Genomic DNA, 20,355 nt, shown 5'->3' on the forward strand with positions numbered 1-20,355 from the left:
AAGATCATTCCATGGAATGCATGTGTAGGCCAACAACCAGCATGAGGTCTTAGGGCGCTAGGAAGGCTCATTTTTAGAGTTGTCTATCTGGTCCCACGGTGCTAGGAAGGCTCATTCTTAGAGTTGTCTATCTGGTCCCACGGTGCTGTAGAATAGGCGATGTTATATCTTAGGGGAGGGACTTGACTCTATTTGATTTAGTAGTCAATTGTTAAAAGGGGCCAGATAGAGTCAGGCCTTGGGCTTAGTCTAAAAAACGTTTTGGACTAGATTTATTCTGTGAGCTATTATGATTTGGGCCTTTGACTGATTTTTTTTCTTCCTTTTCTTGTATCTGGTATAGCATTTACAAGAAACATATAATAATAATACGGCAATGAGTGTCATAAAAGTACTAAACAGAAGGTGCCCAAGAAAGCCATAGGTAGAATCAGAAGGTAGCAAGCAGCCTAACCAGCCAAAAAATCCTCTGCATGTATCATCATATTTTTTAATCAGACTTACAATATGTTTACCCTCTTTATCAACAGTCAATTGAACTTTATGATAAATTTTATTTGAGGATTGTAAAACTGATACCAATTTGGAGTCTAATAAATTTAATTTTTCCTCTGGCCAATTAGTCTCCATAGGTATAACATTCTGAGGAGGGTATAAATTGAATTCGAGAAACATTTGATTTTTAATATCTAAATTATTATAGGACTTGTTTACAGTTAGCAAATTTATTTTTCCCACCACCTTTGTGTTACACCATATACTAGTATTTAGGAGGGAAAAGGAGGTTTTGTTACAAAAGAAATCATATAATTTTATAATGTCATTTTGTTTTCCCTCTCAGCAAAAACGGCCCTTTTCTATATACCAGATGTTATGCTCTATGGGGGTGGATATTAGGGGCCAAATCTGGGAGAAATCAGGGTTCCAAGTGTTTTGAGGGCATAGCCATTCTCCTTTTCTATTCTCACAATCTGAGAGGGAAATGGGATGCCAGGTGTTTTCATTGGCTAAAATAGCCCATCGACTTCCCATGGGGAGTATTCTAGTATTATTGACAATAGTTCCAATGCCAGCTAGTTGAACTACAGGATATTGTTGAGCCTCATTTAACTTTGGTGCTAGAATTTTTAAAATACAATGTTTAAGATCACATCTATCATCTAAGAATTTTCATAGATTTGGGGAACCATATATTTTCCATAGGTGCCTAGATTGAGCCTCAGCACTGAGTACTGTAGGCCATTGTTTTATAGCCACTTCAGATTCCATTTGTAATAACATGGACATGAGTCCTTGTTGGGTCAGAGCACATGCTCGTTTCTACCTCTGGGTTTGGGCGTATGTCTTTAGGGTTTGTCTGGTCTCTTCTATCCACTTCATTAGAGCTGCATTATCTTTTAGGGCAGCTTCCCATCCCTTCCCTTTTTTTTGGAACAGCATTCCTTCTATGTGGCCTATTTTTGAGAGGGAATCTTTTTTTAGGGAATGTCTTTTTTTATTAGCTGCGAATTTAGCTTGCCCCAATATACCTAACCCAGCTCTAATTTTTCCCGTGAGATGGCGTTTTAGTCTTTTGGATGGCCAATTTTGGTGTATTCACCAGGAATGCTGTTGCCATTGTATACTAATGGCCTCAGTGCAATTTGGATAAATGGAGTCAACCCAGAACCGCTGGGTATCCCAGACAATTGTCAGATGGGTGGAGGTTACTCCTAAGTATGCCTTTGTCTGAGTGTGCCATAAGGCTTCCCAGAGGCGCCCTTGTCTTAGGGTGGAATTTGTACTGTCAGGGACTTCTGTCCACCAACTGACTCCCATAAATAGTTCTTTATGGGCAGTGTCAGTGTGGTTGGTGCTGGACAAGGGCATCCAGCCACAAGCACAGGGCTGGTGGTTGTCTGGGCAGCTTATGCTGCGACAGTTTACACAGGAAGCTGCTAGGTTTTTCTCATCATACCCAGGCAGTTGTCTGAGTTTGTCATCACCAATGTCTATTGTGACGCAGTATTCTACCTGATTAGATCTCTTTAATAATCGTCCTGAGGCATTATTCGGTAAATATTCTTGCAGGGCATTATACTTGGTTAAGGCTTTATAATAGAGGTACCCTGCAAAGGGGGCCCCTCTAGGGAGATTTACAGTGGAACTGTTCCATTCAGTGGCCTTCATTTCATCCTGATCTATGTCATACCAAATGATATGATTTCTACTGGCAGGGAAGGTAGTGAGGTTTGCAGGAAGCCAGGAAAAATCTTTAGGTTTAAAGAGAACAGGAGTGTGGGGTAGGCAGATAGGGGAAATTATGGGAAGGAGGATGATCAAGTGAAATATTTTTCTAATCTTAACAAGGAAATTCATAACCATATTCATTTAGAAAGTTATACCAAGGGAGATTCTACAAATCCCAAACAACCTCTTGGGGGTCTTGGTTAAGGCATTCAGGGTTTGCAGCAATATATTCTATAGCAAGTAAAGTAAGAATAAGAGTTATTTTAGGGTTTATAAGGACTGGCCTGGTCCAATGTCTTGAGAAGAGTGTCCGCTTTAGTTGTTGCTTTGGACGTTGCTTTGGAGGCTGGTTGAGACTCAGATGTTTTTTGAAGTCGTAGGCGGGTGTCAGAGATTAATTTAGAAGTCCAGGTGTGGTCGGGAGCGTGGTCAGGCACTCGTTTTAGATGTGAGACATGAATCTAAGAGGCGACCCCCTTTAATTTTGCAGCACAAGAGTTAGTTAAGAGTACCTGGTAAGGTCCTTTTCAGCGAGGTTGTAAGGAGTCTTTGAGTTGGTGCCTTTTCCAATAAACAAAGTCACTTGGCTGTAATCCATGATCCTTGGGGTCTTTAGCTCCCGTAAGCTCACTGTGGAAAGACTCTGTTACCATTTTTGCATTATTTGTTAGAGCTTTAAGTAGTCCCTGACAATAATGTAGTATTTTTTTTTTAAGTAAGGCTGGCTCATATAAACCCTCGTCCAGCCTCATAGGTCTCCCTGTTATTATTTCATAAGGTGATAGACAGTGCTTCCCAAAGGGAGAGGATCTAAGGTTAAGCAAAACCAGTGGGAGGGCTTTCGGCCAGGGGAGGTTAAAGGCCTCAGTTAATTTAGCTAATTGAGTTTTTATTGTGCCATTTGTTCGTTCTACCAACCCAGACGACTGAGGATGATAGGCACAATGGAAATGTTGTATTATGGGCCAAATTTTGCAGATGGATTGGATAATTTGTCCAGTAAAGTGAGTTCCACGATCACTGTGTAACTCAGAAGGGATTCCCCAAACTGGAATGATTCTTTCTAGCAGTATTTTGCCTACTGTTAAGGCAGTAGCCCTCCGACAAGGAAATGCTTCTACCCAGTGGGAGAACATGCAAACCAGGACCAATACATATTTGTAATTCTGGGATGGTGGCATCTGGATAAAATCCAGTTGCCAAACTTCAAATGGTCTTGCAGGCAAAGGAAAGTGGCCTTGGGAGCCATGCAAAGGCTTGCCAGGGTTATGTTTTGGACATATAGTACAACGAAAATATACCTTTTGGGCTATTGTGGGGGATGGTTTCTAGAAATATTGTTTTCCCCATAATATCATTTTCTCAGGGGCCCAGTGAGTCATTTCATGAATGAATTGAAGGAGAGGAAATTGTGCACCTAAAGGAACTATAGGTTTTTTGTTGGGACCCAGCCACAACTCCCTATTTGGGTCAAATACACCTCCCTTTTGCTGCCAGATTTGTTTCTCTTCAGGGGTTGATGCCTGTTGGTACTGTAAAAGAATGTTAGTAAGAGTGTCGGTGGGTCGGAAGGGGCATTCTCGTACAGGACAGGTCATCTTTCCTAGGGCAGCATTTTTTGCTGCAGCATCAGCTAGATTGTTTCTCTTAGCTTCTTCAGTGTTATCTTTGGAATGCCCAGGAATTTTTATGATTGCCAGTTGTTTAGGCATTTGAATTGCTTTTAATAGCTCTGAGACTTGGTGCCCATTTCTTATAGGTTGTCCAGATGAGGTAAGAAATCCTCTCTGTTTTCATAGCATGCCAAAATCATGGGCTATGCTAAAAGCATAGCGGCTATCAGTGTATATATTAGCTACCTTCCCTTCAGCCAAAATACAAGCTCTAGTTAATGCTATTAATTCAGCCATTTGGGCTGATTTTACTCCTTTGAGTTGGGCGCTTTCTATTATGTCTACTGTGGAAGTGACAGCATATCCCGCCTGATAATGTCCCTGATGGTCCTTTAAATAAGAACCATCTGTAAACCAAATTAACTCAGCATTCTCGATAGGAGTTTCCTGCAAATTTGCTCGAGGAGAGAGTAAGATATCAGTTAGTAGACTGCAGTCATGTTTTTCTTCTTGCTCACCTGGAAGAGGGAGAAGAGTTGCAGGGTTAAGAATATTGCAGCGCTTCAAAGTGATGTTAGGGGCAGAAAGCAAAAGCACTTCATAGGAGGCAAGGCGACTTACAGAATAGTGTTGAGTGTGGTGAGAGTTTAGGAGAGATTCCACAGAATGAGGGGCATAAATTATTAGTGGGGACCCCAGGACAAATTCCTCAATTTTTTTTACATAAAATGGCTGCAGCTGATATAGCTCTCATACAAGGGGGGTGTCCTTTTGCTACTGGGTCTAACTGTTGGCTGAAATAACCAACTGGCCTGTGACTGTCGCCATGCTTTTGAGTTAATACTCTAAGCGCATTTCCATCTACTTTATGTACAAAAAGGAAAAAAGGAAGGCTATAGTTGGGGTGTCCTAAAGCAGGTGCCTGGGTAAGAGCCTGTTTTAAATCCTCTATATATTGCTTTTCACTTTCCCCCCAGCAAATTGGATTTGGTTGGTGATGCTTTAGTTTCTTGTATAAGGGCTGGGCCATTAATGAGTAGTTTGGAATCCAACTTCTGCAGTAGCCTGTTAGCCCTAAGAACCCTCTTAACTGTTTTTTTGTTTTGGGCAAAGGAAAGGCCATGATGGCAGAGATTCTTTTGGGGTTTATAAGAAGTCCCTTTGGGGAAATTGTGTGCCCTAAGTATTTAACTTGGGGGAGACAAAATTGTAATTTATCTCTGGACACTTTGTGTCCCTTCAAGGCAAGCTGTTGCAGCAGGTATATAGTGTCTTCTCTGCATTCACTCAGGGAGGGTGAACACAACAGCAAATCATCCACATACTGAATCAGAGTAGATTCATTTTGGAATACAATATCATTTAAATCTGCCTTTAATATTTGAGAAAAATATGTAGGACTTTCAGAGTAACCCTGGGGCAAGACTGTCCATGTATACTGGCGATTTTCCCAAGTGAAGGCAAAAAGATATTGACTATCCTGATCTACAGGTATGCTAAAGAAAGCACTGCATAAGTCAATGACAGAGAAGTGGCTGGCAGTGATAGGAATATTGGACAGTAAGGTGTGGGGGTTAGGGACGACGGGATGCCTCGGAACCACAGTTTTATTTATGGCTCTTAGGTCCTGAACAAACCGCCAGCCTTTCCCATTTGGTTTTTTGACTGGGAGGATTGGTGTGTTACAAGGGCTGGTGCAGGGTATTATGAGTCCTTTATCTAAGTAGTCCTGAATGATTGGCTTGATTCCTAGTAAGGCTTCAGGCCTAAGGGGGTATTGTTTAATGTTTGGCAGGGGCTTAGACTCATCTATGGTGATCTCTATGGGAACTGCTGACTCAATTCGTCCAATATCCGTGGAAGAGTTTGCCCATAGAGAATCTGGTATTTTGGATAAGAAAGGCTCTAAGTCCCCCTGTTCAAAATCTCCATTAACCTTAGCAAGCATGATACTGCATGTAGGGTTTTGTAAGTCTTCTGTGTCTCCCAAATTGAGAATCATCTCTCCCTTCTGTGAAAATGAGATGTGGGCATTATGGGTCTCTAGGAAATCCCGTCCCAGCAGGTGTATAGGAGCACTATCTACTAAAAGGAAAACATGCTGTCCTATAAGCTCTCCCAATTGAAATTGGAGTGGATCAGATTTAAAGGCAACAATTGGGGAGTTTGATACCCCTACCATTTGAATTTTTACTTTACTCCGAGGGAGAGGGTTTTTAATTAAGGTAGGGTTGAGGACTGACAGCGTGGCACCAGTGTCCACAAGGGCTCTGGTGTCTTCCCCATTTATGGATATTTCTATTTCCCCTAGAGTGTTTGTTAGAAGTAAGGGGAAAACCCTCTCTATTCCCTCGGAGCCTCCCTATTCTGGTTTTAAAGTTCCTTTGGTGCCTTCCTCTAAGGCCTTCTGCTCTTTTTGTGCAAGCACCCATTTAAGTTTCTTACAATCTTTTTTAAGGTGTCCCTTCTTTTTGCAGTAATAACAAATCACTTCCTCTGTGGCCAGCTGCGATCTCTGCAGGGGACGGAACCCCTCTGACCTTTTGACTTGGTTACTAAGTTGCTTTAGCTGTAAACTCATAATCTTGGAGGCTGTTTCTTTTTGCTTCTTAACTATTGTCTGTGACAACTGGTCAGCTAGGATGACTAGGTTGCTAGTGGGCAGGGACGCCCAGGCCACATTATTTCTCTTTACCAGGGTCACTAATTCGTCGTCTAAGCCTTGTATAAATCCAGAATTTAGTAAAGTGTCACTTTTACCATGCTCAAAATTTTTAGGAGGTATCCCTGAATATTGTTTGAATGTTTTTTCAAACCTGGTATAAAAGTCAGGTATGGTTTCATTTGGGCGTATTTTACATTGTTGCACTTTTGCCCAATCTATAACTTTAGGGAAAATCTGTGGTAAGTTTTCACAGAGGCGGTCACAGAGCTCCCTGCATTTTTCCCTTCCATTTGCATCTATTTTATCAAAATCTTCTAAAGGTTGTTTCCAACCTGCTACCCTGAACCATTCTTCAGCTTTGTTCTTGGGGACTAGTAACTCAATTAGCTGATACAGGTCAGAAAAACCTGGATCATAGGTCTTAAGTGTTAATTGGAATTCTCTGGCAAACCCAAGGGGGTCTTGAGTTGGATCAGGGAACCCAGACACCAGAGCCTTTAACTCTGTCTTGGTCCAGGGTGTATACAATATATTAGGGTCCCCTCTCTCAGTGGGTTTTATTTTAAAGGGAGCAACAACTATTTTATCTTCTCCTCTAGCTATTCCCGATCCTTTTACAGCTTGAGGCGAAGGAATAGGGGAAGGAGGGGGGAAAATGAAATCATCAGGATAAGGAAATTCAGAGAACAGAGGGTTAGGGGGAGCAGAAGGAGAGACAGTTTTTGGAGCGTTCCTGATTTCAGAAGCGGCTTTTGCTAGTTTCTTTAATTCTGAGACAGTCTCAAGTATTTTCTTATTAACTTCCTGGAGGGAGGCAAGTTTATCATTCCCTCTTTTGGACGATTCCAAGTGCCAGCAATAGTATGATTCCCATTCATTTTCTTTAATTCGAGAACCTAGTTTCTCTAGTTTAGCGCGCAAGAAAACCAATTTGGGAATATTAAAAGTTCCCCATTTTGGAAACCTCAGACCTAGGTCATCTTTAGTAAGATCTTCCCATTTATACAAATACTTGCAAGTAGAGGCGTCATAATTATCAAACATAAAACCAGCTGGGGTGCCTGAAGGAGGTCGTTCTTCTTGCCTTTCCTCATTTTTACATAATTTGTTTCCCATTTTTTTTTTTTTTTTTTTTTAAGAAGGAACCGAACTGTGGTCTAGGGTTTGGTGTAGTGGATCAGAGTGTGCTGCTTGTGGGTGGGGCTCCTCAGTGTTTCACCACTGAGTCGGTCCCACCCTCTTACGTGTCCCAGTTTCTCTCTTCGGGGGTCTAGTACCTCCGAGAGGGCTCAAAACGCCGAGTGATCAGCTCTTATGCGCGTTTCCTGGACAAGCCTTTTTTTTTTAATTAATTTGTTGGGGGGTTCCCTGTGGGGCTACTCGCGCCTCGGGGAATCGCCCCAGGCAACTCCCAATCAGGGCTCTGGTCACCCAGGGCTACCTTAGGTCTGGGAGGAGTAAGCTGCCCCTTATCTTCGGAGCTGAGAAACTCAGTCTCTCATTTATCTATGAATAGGACAGTTGGGTTCCTTATGCAAATATGCAGACAAGCCAATCGAAATTGGTCTTCAAGAGGAATAAGGCAGCAGAGAAAGCCCTTCAGAGTGCACTTTCACATCAAATTAGGATCCCAAACAACAATTCCTAGGAAGAGAACAGACAGCTCAGAATAAACTGGGACCTTCGACCAAGAGTGGGAGGTCCGGATCTCAGGAGGACTTACCGGTTCCCGCCGGAGGAGCGGCTCGAAGTCGGAAGGGCTTCAATGGGCCCGTGCTGGTACCTTAGCTCCGGGTTCGGGCGACTCCTTCGGGGGTCCCGAGTCTTCTCTGAGATCCTGCCGACTACGCCAAAATTGTGGACGGAAAAAATCCAAGCCCTGAAATATTTGAAAGAAGTTTATTCTGAGCCAAATTTGAGGACCATGACCCGGAGCCACTCTCAAGAAGCCTTGAGCAAGTGGGCTCGCTGTAGCTGGGTTACAGTTCAGTTTTATACATTTTCAGAGAGACAAAGGTTACAGGCAAGGTCACAAATTAATACATGAGAGGTATACATTGGTTTGGCCCAAAAAGGTGGGACATCTCGAAGCGGGGGCTTACAGGTTATAGGTGGGTTTAAAGATTCTTTGGCTGGCAATTGGCTGAGAGGGTTAGACTTTATCTAGAAGACCAGAAAGGATATGCTTATTTTAAGATAGGGTTGTGGGCACTCTGGGAGGTCCAGACAGGAGGACATTTTAAATTTACAATAGGCGCCTGCTAGGATGCTCAGTTAAGACATTTTAGATTTATGATAGGCATCTGCCAGGATGCTTGAGTTAAGACAGGGGCTTCTTATCTTTTAGGTGATGTTAATGCCATACCAGAATCAGGTCAGGGGGTAAACCACTGCTTCGTTTGGTTAACAAAAGCCGCTTTGTGGGAATTTATTGTTTGTCAGCCTAACCCTGCTGGCCTCCTTAGGAAGGAGTTTTTAGCAAAAAATTAGAGTTCAGTCTTCACCACAAACCACGCCATCCCACCCCACCCATGGGACACATCCCGAGAGGGAGACGCCCCATACACTCGCTCCCCTCCCCCTTGCGCTGTGCCCCAGCCCTGGCCTGGGGGAATACGCAGCAGCCCACGCACAGGGCGGGGGGCGGGGGGGCACAGGTGAAAGGGGTTGTGGGAGAGGGCGGCCCCTGGCTGGGGTCAAAGGGCGAGCGCCCCGCGCGTGCGCAGTCAGTGGCGGCAGCAGAGGCGGTGGTGGCAGCGGCGGAGACTCGCTGGGGGTGGGCAGCGGGTAGGTGAAGGAGGCCAGGCGAGGAGAGGAGGGGGGCTGGAAGGTCTCCACCTTGGCCAGTCCAGCCGTGGAGGTGCATCTTCTGTGAGTGTGAGTGACTGTGAGTATGTGTGTGTGTGTATAGAGAGACAGCCCCCCACCCCGGCCCGCCCCGCCCCGTCCGTCACCCCTGTCCCTCGGAGCCCGCCGGACCCGGCCGGCGAACTCAACAGTCCCGGCCCGGCGCGGGGCCTGGGGCGGGAGGAGGCGGCGGGGAAGCGCAGAGAGGCTCGGCTTCTTGAGCGTGGCAGGGGCGCCCTCCGCCGTCTAGGGCCACGCCACCCTGAACGCGCCGGATCTCGTCTGTTCTCCGAAGCTAAGCAGGGTCGGGCCTGGTTGGTACTTGGATGGGAGACCGCCTGGGAATACCGGGTGCCGTAGGCTTTTTTTTTTTTTTTTTTTTTTGCCTCTTGTTCTGTCCCCTTTCTGGGAGCGCAGCGGCGGCCCGGGGTGAAGGTAACCTCCACCCTCAGCGCCCGCCGCGGTGCCTGGCGCCCCCGCCCGCACCGTGGGGCCTCCTCTTGTCCCAAGCCGTGACATCGCCACCACAGGGCAGCATGCGTGGCATCTGAACTGTCAGGTGTGAGACCGAAGGTCTGGTCTGTGGGAACCGACACGCTGGAGGAAACCTTGAGAGTCTGAGAGGGGAGGGAGTTCCAGAAGAAGGCCAGGATGTCATTTTGAGGGAGTATGTGACCAGAACTCGTCCCGTTGCTTTTGGGGTTCTATGGGCTCCACGTAGGAATCTTTGGTGGTGGCACCTGATGTTGGGGGATCCGGAGTCACACCCAGACCTGCTCCACAGGCCTCCTTTTACTTTTCTCTTCGGATTCATTATTTTTAAAAAGTGTCTCCTATCTCTATTATTGCATTTTCTTTTCTCTCTCTTTTCAAGCAGATGATGGGAGTACAAGTATTCAGGTGACATGTGTTGCCCGTGCCCCCCTCCCCCCTGTGTTCTTATTCATTTACCTCTCATGTTGTTCCAGCGTATTGTGGGGGTACCAGTGTTAAGGTCGGGTACGTTGCCCTCTCCCAGCCTCCCCCCTCGGGTCAGAGCTTCAAGTGCGCCCATCCCCCAGTCGGTGCGCACCCACCCCATCCCTAATGGATGTGTATGCCCATCCCCTCCCCCCGCCCGCCCGACGCCCATCCGATGAAGGTGATTCCTCTGTGTCCACTTAAGTGTCCATCGGTTCATACCAATTTGCCGGTGAGCGCGAGCACGTGGTGCTCGTGTGTCCATTCTTGGGATACTTGGCTTACTGGAACGGGTTCCAGCTCTGGCCAGGAGAACCACAAGAGGTGCCCTCTCACCGCTGCTCCTCATAGCCGAATAGCACTGCGTGGTGTCCACACGCCACATTTTATTTATGCACTCGTGGGTCGATGGGCACTCGGGTCGCTTCCAGGTCTTTGCGATTGTGACTTGTGCCCTGACTCTAACCCTAACCCTTACCCAGCCCGTCTCCTCCTCGACCCCTGCCTGACTGACTCCTTCCCGCCTGGCCTGTCACCTGTCACCGTCCTCTGCCCCTGCCTGATGGGGCTCCTCCATCGCCTGGGCCTTCCAAGGGCTTGGTGTGGACGCTGGTTCCAGGACGCCCTCCCAGGAACCCGGTAGCAGGGCTGCCCCAGCGTCTCGCGCAACCCAACTGTCCACTGGCCGCCTTAGCTAAGTGGCCTGCGGGGGACGTGCTCCCGCTGTGTGGCGGGGGCCCAGCCTGGTGTCTTCTCTGAGGCCCCGCGGCTGCCGCTCCCCGCAAGGGGAGAGCTGGGGAGGTGGGGACCGCCTCCTCATGGGGACGTACACCCAGCTCTCCACGTTGGATTCCGGGGCTCTCTTTCTGCCAGAAGCCCCAGCTGGCCTGCAGGTCCTTAGAGTGGCAACAACATCCGAAAACTGAGATTGACGGTCCGGTGGGTTTCTGCACTTTTGTGGCGGGCACCCCAGGGAGGCCCAGGGGCTGGCTGGACAACGCTGTCCGCTGGGCAGGGGTGGGGGTTTGGAGGAGCAACTGATGTCCTTTGGACTTTGGGTAGAAAGTGTCTGAGGTGTCTCTGAGCCCTGCGCCATGTCGGGGTGGGGGGGAGGAGGAGGAGGAGGAGGAGGTGGGAGGGGCTGTGACCTGCAGTTGTGTTCCCAGGGTGGCATGGCACGTGGCTTCTTCCACAGGCTGCTTGGCCTGGGCTCCCTGCACCTGGGCCTTTGGGGGACTGGCCCTGTGCTTGCCAACACTTCCTGCAGGGACCCAGAGCTGGGAGGTTGCATCTCTCAGCCCTGGGTCGGGCAGAGCCCCAGCGGGCCATGCCCACAACCTCTCTCAGCAGGGGTCCCCCAGAAGGCTCCTTTGGGACCAGGATTCTCTTGCGGGTGACTCTGTAAGGTCTGGCCCCTGGATGGAGGGGCACCAGGAGTAGTGGAGCAGGAAGGGGAAGGGCGTGGCCATGCGAGGGGACACTTTGAGGCCAAGTCCCAGCTTCAGCCTGATCCTCCTGGGAACCCCGGGGTGTACATCACACCTCCTGGTTGTCCCGCTCTGAGACTGGGAGCCGGGCTTCATGTTCCCACAGCAGCCAGTCCTGGGCTGAGGAGACCTGGGGCGTCGGGAACTCCCTGGCTTCTCTTTGTGGTACCATTTGGAGCTGCTTGTGAATCGTGCCGCCACACACGCCCGAGTGCAGGTGTCTTCTGCACAGACTGCGGGCCTTGCTCTTCTGAATGCCGCTAGCTCGCCACCCACCCACGGGTGAACCTGGTCAGGGTACTTTCTCTAAGGAGCAGACTCTGACCCGGGCGGGCTACCGGTGTCTCTGTTTGCTCGTTTCTTTCTTCCATTTCGGGAAAGACTTCCTTACTGGGTGTGGAAATCTCCTATGCCTTTCCTCGCCTATTCTGTCAGCTTTAAAATTCTCCTTCCGTTGCCACCCTCACAGGTGGATTAGGAAACTCTTCCCGGTGCACTCATTAGTGAAATGACCTCAATGAAGCTGGAATCCAATATCTAATCGCCGATTTTTCGCGAGTCCACACGCCAGGGTGGTCGGGGTCCAATGCAGCCCCAGCCAGGCCCAGGCCACTTGGACTGGGCCACAGGAGGACACAGAGGAGGGTCCGGCCCCCAAGGTAGCGGTGCCAGCAGTTCTCCATGGCCTTGGGCGTTTTCCAGAGGTAGGAGATGGAGGGGACTGATTTCTTCAGCACCCCACAAACCACGCCACCCCACCCCACCCCACCCCACCCATGGGACACATCCCGAGAGGGAGACGCCCCTACACTCGCTCCCCTCCCCCATGTGCTGTGCCCCAGCCCTGGCCCTGGGGAATAGGCGGCAGCCCACACACAGGGCGGGGGGCTCAGCTGAAAGGGGTTGTGGGGGAGGGCGGCCCCTGGCTGGGGGCAAAGGTCGAGAGCCCCGCGTGCGCGTGCGCAGTCAGCAGTGGCGGCGCGCTGGGGGTGGGGGACGGGTAGGTGAAGGAGGGGAGGCGAGGAGAGGAGGGGGGCTGGAAGGTCTCCACCTTGGCGGGTCTAGCCTTGGAGGCGCGTCTTCTGTGAGTGAGTGAGTGTGAGTGTGTGTGTGTGTGTAGAGAGACAGCCCCCCACCCCGGCCCGGCTCTCCCTGCCCGCCCCGCCCTGCCCGTCACCCCAGTCCCGCGGAGCCCGCCAGACCCGGCCAGTGAACTCAACAGGCCCAGCCCGGCGCGGGGCCTGGGGCCGGAGGCGGCGGCGGGGAAGCGCAGAGAGGCTCGGCTTCTTGAGCGGGGCAGGGGCTCCCTCTGCCGTCTCCGGCCACGCCGCCCTGAACGCGCCGGATCTCGTCTGATCTCCGAAGCTAAGCAGCATCGGGCCTGGTCAGTACTTGGATGGGAGACCGCCTGGGAATACCGGGTGCCATAGGCTTTTTTTTTTTCCTTTTTGCCTCTTGTTCTGTCCCCTTTCTGGGAGTGGGGCGGCGGTTCGGCGGATCACCCCCACCCTCAGTGCCCGCCGCGGTGCCTGGCGCCCTACCCGGCGCCGTGGGGCCTCCTCTTGTCCCGAGCCGTGACACCACCGCCACGTGGCAGCATGCGTGCCATCTCTACTGTCAGGTGTCAGACCAAAGCTCTGGTGTGTGGGACCGACATGCTGGAGGAAACCTTGAGAACCTTGAGAGTCTGAGAGGGGAGGGAGTCGCAGAAGAATTCCCAGGATGTCATTTTGAGCAAGTATGTGACCAGAACTCGTCCCGTTGCTTTGGGAGTTCTATGGGCTACACTGTAGGAATCTTTGGTGGTGGCACCTGATGTTGGGGGATCCGGAGTCACACCCAGAGCTGCTGGACAGGCCCCATTTTACATTTCTTTTCGGATTCATTTTCTTAAAAAGTGTCTCTTATCTCTATTGTTGCATTTCCTTTTCTCTCTCTTTTCAAGCAGATTATGGGAGTACAAGTATTGAGGTGACATGTACTGCCCGTGCCTCCCTCCCCCCTGTTTTCTGATTCATTTATTTCTCATTTTCCCCCAGCGTACTGTGGGGGTACCAATGTTAAGGTCGGGTGTGAGGACTAAACTCTAATTTTTTGCTAAAAACTCCTTCCTAAGGAGGCCAGCTGGGTTAGGCTGGCAAATGGTAAATTCCCACAAGGCGGCTTTTGTTAACCAAATGAAGCAGTGGTTTACTTCCTGACCTGATGCTGGTATGGCATTAACATCACCTAACAGATAAGAAGCCCCTGTCTTAACTCCAGCATCCTGGCAGATGCCTATCATAAATCTAAAATGTCATAACTGAGCATCCTAGCAGGCGCGTATTCTTTAATTTAAAGCATCTTAAAACATCCTAGCAGGCGCCTATTGTAAATTTAAAATGTCCTCCTGTCTGGACCTCCCAGAGTGCCCACAACCTTATCTTAAAGTAAGCATATCCTGCCGCGCATGGTGGCTCAGGCCTGTAATCCTAGCACTTTGGGAGGCCGAGGGGGGCGGATTGCTCAAGGTCAGGAGTTCGAAACCAGCCTGAGCGAGACCCCGTCTCTACCAAAAATAGAAAGAAATTAATTGACCAACTAAAAATATACAAAAAATTAGCCGGGCATGGTGGCACATGCCTGTAGTCCCAGCTACTCGGGAGGCTGAGGCAGTAGGATCGCTGAGCCCCGGAGATTGAGGTTGCTGTGAGCCAGGCTGATGCCACGGCACTCACTCTAGCCTGGGCAACAAAGTGAGACTCTGTCTCAAAAAAAAAAAAAAATTAAAGTAAGCATATCCTTTCTGGTCTTCTAGATAAAGTCCAACCCTCTCAGCCAATTGCCAGCCAAAGAATCTTTAAACCCACCTATAACCTGTAAGCCCCCGCTTCGAGATGTCCCACCTTTTTGGGCCAAACCAATGTATGCCTCTCATGTATTGATTTGTGACCTTGCCTGTAACCTTTGTCTCTCTAAAAATATATAAAACTGAACTGTAACCCAGCTACAGCGAGCCCACTTGCTCAAGGCTTCTTGAGAGTGGCTCCGGGTCATGGTCCTCAAATTTGGCTCAGAATAAACTTCTTTCAAATATTTCAGGGCTTGGATTTTTTCCGTCCACAATTTTGGCGTAGTCGGCAGGATCTCAGAGAAGACTCGGGACCCCTGAAGGAGTCGCCCGAACCCGGAGCTAAGGTATCAGCACGGGCCCATTGAAGCCCTTCCGACTTCGAGCCGCTCCTCCGGTGGGAACCGGTAAGTCCTCCTGAGATCCGGACCTCCCACTCTTGGTCAAAGGTCCCAGTTTATTCTGAGCTGTCTATTCTCTTCCTAAAAATTGTTGTTTGGGACCCTAATTTGATGTAAAAGTGCACTCTGAAGGGCTTTCTCTGCTGCCTTTTTCCTCTCAAAGACCAATTTCGATTGGCTTGTCTGCATATTTGCATAAGGAACCCAACTGTCCTATTCATAGATAAATGAGAGACTGAGTTTCTCAGCTCCAAAGATAAGGGGCAGCTTACTCCTCCCAGACCTAAGGTAGCCCTGGGTGACCAGAGCCCTGATTGGGAGTTGCCTGGGGCGATTCCCCGAGGCGCGAGTAGCCCCACAGGGAACCGCCCAACAAATTAATTTAAAAAAAGGCTCGTCCAGAAAACGCGCATAAGAGCTGATCACTCGGCATTTTGAGCCCTCTCAGAGGTACTAGACCCCCAAAGAGAGAAACTGGGACACATAAGAGGGTGGGACCGAATCAGTGGTGAAGCACTGAGGAGCCCCACCCACAAGCAGCACACTCTGATCCACTACACCAAACCCTAGACCACAGTTCGGTTCCTTCTTAAAAAAAAAAAAAAATGGGAAACAAATTATGTAAAAATGAGAAAAGGCAAAAAGAACGACCTCTTCAGGCACCCCAGCTGATTTTATGTTTAATAATTATGGCGCCTCTACTTGCAAGTATTTATATAAATGGAAAGATCTTACTAAAGATGACCTAGGTCTGAGGTTTCCAAAATGGGGAACTTTCAATATTCCCAAATTGGTTTTCTTGCGCGCTAAACTAAAAAAACTAGGTTCTCAAATTAAGAAAAATAAATAAAAATCATACTATTGCTGGCACTTGGAATCATCCAAAAGAGAGAATGATAAACTTGCCTCCCTCCAGGAAGTTAATAAAAAAATACTTGAGACTGTCTCAGAATTAAAGAAACTAGCAGAAGCCGCTTCTAAAATCAGGAACGCTCCAAAAATTGTCTCTCCTTCTGCTCCCCCTAACCCTCTGTTCTCTAAATTTCCTTATCCTGATGATTTCATTTTCCCCCCTCCTTCCCCTATTCCTTCGCCTCGAGCTGTAAAAGGATCAAAAATAGCTAAAAAAGAAGATAAAATAGTTGTTGCTCCCTTTAAAATAAAACCCACTGGGAGAGGGGACCCTAATATATTATATACACCCTGGACCAAGACAGAGTTAAAGGCTCTGGTGTCTGGGTTCCCTGATCCAACTCAAGACCCCCTCGGGTTTGCCAGAGAATTCCAATTAACACTTAAGACCTATGATCCAGGTTTCTCTGACCTGTATCAGCTAATTGAGTTACTAGTCCCCAAAAACAAAGCTAAAAAATGGTTCAGGGTAGCAGGTTAAAAACAACCTTTAAAAGATTTTGATAAAATAGATGCAAATAAAAAAAAAATGCAGGGAGCTCTGTGACCGCCTCTATAAAAACTTACCACAGATTTTCCCTAAAGTTATAGATTGGGCAAAAGTGCAACAATGTAAAATACGCCCAAATAAAACCATACCTGACTTTTATAACAGGTTTAAGAAAACATTCAAACAATATTCAGGGATACCTCCTAAAAATTTTGAGCATGGTAAAAGTGACACTTTACTAAATTCTGGATTTGTACAAGGCTTAGACGACAAATTAGTAACCCTGATAAAAAAAAATAATGTGGCCTGGGCTTCTCTGCCCACTAGCAGCCAGTTGTCACAAACAATAGTTAAGAAGCAAAAGAAAACGGCCTCCAAGATTATGAGTTTACAGCTAAAGCAACTTAGTAACCAAGTCAAAAGGTCGGAGGGGTTCCGTCCCCTGCAGAGATCGCAGCTGGCCACCGAGAAAGTGATTTATTATTACTGCAAAAAAAAGGGACACCTTAAAAAAGATTGTAAAAAACTTAAATGGGTGCTTGCACAAAAGGAGCAAAAGGCCTTAGAGGGAGGCACCAAAGAAACTTTAAAACCAGAATAGGGAGGCTCCGAGGGAATAGAGAGGGTTTTCCCCTTACTTCTAACAAACACTCTAGGGGAAATAGAAATATCCATAAATAAAAAAGACACCAGGCCGGGCGCTGTGGCTCATGCCTGTAATCCTAGCTCTTGGGAGGCCGAGGCGGGCGGATTGCTCAAGGTCAGGAGTTCAAAACCAGCCTGAGCAAGAGCGAGACCCCGTCTCTACTATAAATAGAAAGAAATTAATTGGCCAACTGATATATATATAAAAAATTAGCCGGGCATGGTGGCACATGCCTGTAGTCCCAGCTACTCGGGAGGCTGAGGCAGAAGGATCGCTCGAGCCCAGGAGTTTGAGGTTGCTGTGAGCTAGGCTGACGCCAAGGCACTCACTCTAGCCTGGGCAACAAAGCGAGACTCTGTCTCAAAAAAAAAAAAAAAAAAAAAAAAAAGACACCAGAGCCCTTGTGGACACTGGTGCCACGCTGTCAGTCCTCAACCCTACCTTAATTAAAAACCCTCTCCCTCAAAGTAAAGTAAAAATTCAAATGGTAGGGGTATCAAACTCCCCAATTGTTGCCTTTAAATCTGATCCACTCCAATATCAATTGGGAGAGCTTATAGGACAGCATGTTTTCCTTTTAATAGATAGTGCTCCTATACACCTGCTGGGACGGGATTTCTTAGAGACCCATAATGCCCACATCTCATTTTCACAGAAGGGAGAGATGATTCTCAATTTGGGAGACACAGAAGACTTACAAAACCCTACATGCAGTATCATGCTTGCTGAGGTTAATGGAGATTTTGAACAGGGGGACTTAGAGCCTTTCTTATCCAAAATACCAGATTCTCTATGGGCAAACTCTTCCATGGATATTGGACGAATTGAGTCAGCAGTTCCCATAGAGATCACCATAGATGAGTCTAAACCCCTGCCAAACATTAAACAATACCCCCTTAGGCCTGAAGCCTTACTAGGAATCAAGCCAATCATTCAGGACTACTTAGATAAAGGACTCACAATACCCTGCACCAGCCCTTGTAACACACCAATCCTCCCAGTCAGAAAACCAAATGGGAAAGGCTGGCGGTTTGTTCAGGACCTAAGAGCCATAAATAAAACAGTGGTTCCGAGGCATCCTGTCGTCCCTAACCCCCACACCTTACTGTCCAATATTCCTATCACTGCCAGCCACTTCTCTGTCATTGACTTATGCAGTGCTTTCTTTAGCCTACCTGTAGATCAGGATAGTCAATATCTTTTTGCCTTCACTTGGGAAAATCGCCAGTATACATGGACAGTCTTGCCCCAGGGTTACTCTGAAAATCCTACATATTTTTCTCAAATATTAAAGGCAGATTTAGATGATATTGTATTCCAAAATGAATCTACTCTGATTCAGTATGTGGATGATTTGCTGTTGTGTTCACCCTCCCTGAGTGAATGCAGAGAAGACACTATATACCTGCTGCAACAGCTTGCCTTAAAGGGACACAAAGTGTCCAGAGATAAATTACAATTTAGGCTCCCCCAAGTTAAATACTTAGGGCACACAATTTTCCCAAAGGGACTTCTTATAAACCCCAAAAGAATCTCTGCCATCATGGCCTTTCCTTTGCCCAAAACAAAAAAACAGTTAAGAGGGTTCTTAGGGCTAACAGGCTACTGCAGAAGTTGGATTCCAAACTACTCATTAATGGCCCAGCCCTTATACAAAAAACTAAAGCATCACCAACCAGACCCAATTTGCTGGGGGGAAAGTGAAAAGCAATATATAGAGGATTTAAAACAGGCTCTTACCCAGGCACCTGCTTTAGGACACCCAAACTATAGCCTTCCTTTTTTCCTTTTTATACATGAAGTAGATGGAAATGCGCTTGGAGTATTAACTCAAAAGCATGGCGACAGTCACAGGCCAGTTGGTTATTTCAGCCAACAGTTAGACCCAGTAGCAAAAGGACACCCCCCCTTATATGAGAGCCATATCAGCTGCAGCCATTTTATATAAAAAAATTGAGAAATTTGTCCTGGGGTCCCCACTAATAATTTATGCCCCTCATTCTGTGGAATCTCTCCTAAACTCTCACCACACTCAACACTATTCTGTAAGTCGCCTATAAAGTGCTTTTGCTTCCTGCCCCTAACATCACTATGAAGCGCTGCAATATTCTTAACCCTGCAACTCTTCTCCCTCTTCCAGGTGAGCAAGAGGAAAAACATGACTGCAGTCTACTAACTGATATCTTACTCTCTCCTAGAGCAGATTTGCAGGAAACTCCTATCGAGAATGCTGAGTTAATTTGGTTCTTATTTAAAGGACCATCAGGGACATTATCAGGCGGGATATGCTGTCACTTCCACGGTAGACATAATAAAAAGCGCCCAACTCAAAGGAGTAAAATCAGCCCAAATGGCTAAATTAATAGAATTAACTAGAGCTTATATTTTGGCTGAAGGGAAGGTAGCTAATATATACACTGATAGCCGCTATGCCTTTAAAATAGCCCATGATTTTGGCATGCTATGGAAACAGAGAGGATTTCTTACCTCATCTGGACAACCTATAAGAAATGGGCACCAAGTCTCAGAGCTATTAAAAGCAATTCAAATGCCTAAACAACTGGCAATCATAAAAATTCCTGGGCATTCCAAAGATAACACTAAAATAGCTAAGGGAAACAATCTAGCTGATGCTGCAGCAAAGAATGCTGCCCTAGGAAAGATGACCTGTCCTGTACGAGAATGCCCCTTCCGACCCACCGACACTCTCACTAACATTCTTTTACAGTACCAATAGGCATCAACCCCTAAAAAAAACAAATCTGGCAGCAAAAGGGAGGTGTATTTGACCCAAATAGGGAGTTGTGGCTGGGTCCCAACAAAAAACCTATAGTTCCTTTAGGTGCACAATTTCCTCTCCTTCAATTCATTCATAAAATGACTCACTGGGCCCCTGAAAAAATGATATTATGAAAAAAACAATATTTCTAAAAACCATCCCCCACAATAGCCCAAAAGGTATATTTTCGTTGTACTATATGTCCAGAACATAACCCTGGCAAGCCTTTGCATGGCTCCCAAGGCCACTTTCCTTTGCCTGCAGGACCATTTAAAGTTTGGCAACTGGATTTTATCCAGATGCCACCATCCCAGAATTACAAATATGTATTGGTCCTGGTTTGCATGTTCTCCCATTGGGTAGAAGCATTTCCTTGTCGGAGGGCTACTGCCTTAACAGTAGGCAAAATACTGCTGGAAAAAATCATTCCAGTTTGGGAAATCCCTTCTGAGTTACACAGTGATCGTGGAACTCACTTTACAGGACAAATTATCCA

At 47.3% G+C, this 20,355-nt stretch overlaps 1 non-coding gene and 1 pseudogene across 1 annotated transcript; both read left to right on the forward strand.

The window, feature by feature from the left end:
• Positions 1 to 9,598: 9,598 nt before the first annotated feature.
• LOC142863646 (5S ribosomal RNA) lies at positions 9,599 to 9,717 on the forward strand. Its single transcript, XR_012914397.1, has one exon. It is a non-coding gene; the product is annotated as a 5S ribosomal RNA (ribosomal RNA).
• Positions 9,718 to 13,115: 3,398 nt separating this feature from the next.
• LOC142863692 (uncharacterized) lies at positions 13,116 to 13,234 on the forward strand (annotated as a pseudogene).
• The last annotated feature ends 7,121 nt before the right edge of the window (positions 13,235 to 20,355 follow it).

Source organism: Microcebus murinus, chromosome 22, assembly GCF_040939455.1.
Source record: "Microcebus murinus isolate Inina chromosome 22, M.murinus_Inina_mat1.0, whole genome shotgun sequence".
Taxonomy (NCBI): Eukaryota; Metazoa; Chordata; class Mammalia; order Primates; family Cheirogaleidae; genus Microcebus; species Microcebus murinus.